This window comes from Pinus tabuliformis, chromosome 1_2, assembly GCF_031772625.1.
Source record: "Pinus tabuliformis cultivar Carrire ecotype Pingquan chromosome 1_2, CPIR1, whole genome shotgun sequence".
NCBI classification, from domain to species: domain Eukaryota; kingdom Viridiplantae; phylum Streptophyta; class Pinopsida; order Pinales; family Pinaceae; genus Pinus; species Pinus tabuliformis.
The window spans coordinates 338939012-338941959 of NC_142298.1; positions in this window are offsets into that span (position 1 = coordinate 338939012).

Below are 2948 nucleotides of genomic sequence, written 5' to 3' on the forward strand. Positions count from 1 at the left end.
GAATCTCATCCAAGTGGTGGAACTTCTAGAATATGCATGAATGTGCTATGTCCAAAAGGAAAAGACATGAGAGTCTTCAAGAGACAATTTTGAGATAATGAAAGATACTGAGAGAACATCACCACCTTATAGTGATAGTGAGAATTCCAAAGGAAGATCTAAGCCAAACTCTACTCACCAAATTGCACTAGAGACAACCGTTTGAGGAAGGTTATGTCAATCAGGAAGGAGTCATGACATGTTATGCAACTAGCTCACAAAGTAGAAGAAAAGATAGTTCAACGACTTAAAAATTATCCTCTTTGAGAGGGAAACCTCCTTTACATTACATAAATTAAAAATTCTTGGATAATACAAATGATACGACCTCCTTTGTATATATAGGAGCCTAAGGGGTCACAATATAATTAGATCCTACATAGCAAGAATAATGTAGTGGCACAACAATAAAAATATGGGGGATACAAGGGCACAATAATAAGAATAGGGGGAACACTAACAAAAACAATAAGGGGGATGCACAAGTATTATAGGGACCTAACATGCTCATCTCCTTCAAAAAAGTGTTGTCCTCAATGCTTGTAGCTCCAGATGTTTTTGTATAAATTTCTCATCTTCCCATGTGGAATCTTCAGCGGGTAAGTTCTTCCACTTAATGAGATACTCTGAAATTAATTGATTCTATAGTTGTCAGGTTCTTGTTTTTGTGACTACTCTAGGATAAAACTAGATTTTTCCTTCTTCATCAAGTTATGGCAGCACTGTTTGAATTGGGAGCTTGTCACCGATAGCCTTCTTTAACCATGAAACATGGAAAACTGGGTGTACTCGGGAAGATGCAAGAAACTCTAATTTTTATGCCATAGTACCAATCCTTTGTAAGAAACAAAGATATCCTTCCAAACATTTATTCACTATCTTAGTTTTCCCATTAGATTTAGGATGATAATATGAGTTATGAACCAATTGATTTCCAAGAGAAGAAAATAATTCCATCCAAAAATTTCCAGTGAAAATGGAATATATGTCACTTACAATAGTCTTTGGGTTTCCATGTAGTTTTTGAATTGTTTCCACAAATATAGTAGCAATTGTATTGGCTTTAAAAGGATGAGATAATGCACAAAAGTGTGCATACTTCATAAGTCTATCAACTACCACCATAATGACACTCTTTCCTTGAGTTGCAATGGCTAAAGGTTGTAACTGACTCGTGGCCTTAATTTTCTCAACTTTATTGTTTTGGCAAACCAAACATTCTGACACAAAATTCTTAATATTAGCTTTAATTCCATCGTAAACAAATTCCTTCTTGACCATGTGGTAAGTTTTTAAAAATCCTGAGTGCCATCCTAAGGGGGAGGTCTACAATTCCAAAATAATAATTTTTTTGAGTTGGGAATTATTACAAAGATATAAGCAATCTTTATACCATAATGAATCATTTTTCCAGCTAAATGTATTAGATGCGTTGGGATATTTTTGCAACTTTTGAATGAGTTTCCACACCTCTTCGTCATTCTTCCATTTAAACCTTGCTTTGGTTATCCAATCGGGTTGGATAATAGAAATGGCACAAAGAAATTATTCGATATCCTCATCCTTCCTTAAGAGTGTATCTACAACAACATTTTTCTTCCCTCTTGTCTAGATGATTTCAAAGTCATAACCCAACATCTTATGACCCATTTTTAATCCTCTTCTGAAGATAATATTTGTTCCCAAAAGAATTTAAGACTATCACAATTTGTTTTTACCTTGATGTGTCTTCCAATTAGGTAAGGTCACCATTGCTTTAGTGCATGCAATATTGACAACATTTCCTTCTTATATATAGGTCTGTGTAAATACTTTCCTTTGATTGGAAAGCCTTCAAAAGAAATGTGTCTTCCCTATTGCATTAAAACAACACTAATTCCATTTCCTAAGGCATCACATTCCACAATAAAGGTTTTTGTAAAGTCTGACATAGATATGACCAATGCTTGGAACATTTCCTTTTTAAGATCTTCAAATTCCTTAGTTGCTTCTGGATTCAAAGAAATGCATCTTTCTTTAGTAATGTTGTTAGAGGTGTTTCTATCTTAACAACCTTGTATTAGTACCCTATCAACCTAAGAAATCCTCAAAGGTTCTTTATGATTGTGAGGATTTTCCATTCCTTAATGGCTTTAATTTTGTTAGGTTCTACCTTAACACCCTTATGAGATACAATATGACCCAAATATTCCACCTCCTATACTCCAAAGAGACATTTGGAGTTTTTTGCATATAATTGTTTCTCCTCCAATAGTTTGAGCACCCTGTTAACATGTTGAAAATGATCCTTCCAATAATTGTTGTAGCTTAGTATATCATCAAAAAATATGAACACAAATCTTCTAAGGAAGGGTTTGAAAATGGAATTCATCAAAACTTGAAATGTGGAAGGTGCATTAGCAAGGCCAAAAGGCATGAACAAAAATTCATAGTGACTCTGATGAGTTATGAATGTTGTTTTTAGAATGTCTTCTGTCTTCATTCTAATTTGATGATATCCTGAATGAAGATACAACTTGTTCAAGTAAATTTCTCCATGTAATTCATCCAACAATTCATTAATGATAGGAATGGGAAATTTATCTTTAATAGTGAGCTTGTTGAGCTCCCTGTAATATGGACACAAACACCATGATCCATCCCCCTTTTGTGTCAATATTACATGCATAGATAAACAACTTTGATTAGGTTGAATTACATTATCCTCTAGAATTTATGCAAACATACGTTCAATTCCAGTATTTTGGGCATAAGGACGTCTGTAAGGCCTAATGTTTAGAGAAACACTTTCTGGAATCAAATGAATAGAATGATCATGATCACGAATATGAGGGAGGCATTTGTTAGTCTCAAATATCTTGGAATGATTGTCCAAGGATTTTTGGAGATCTGGAGAAATAGATGACTTT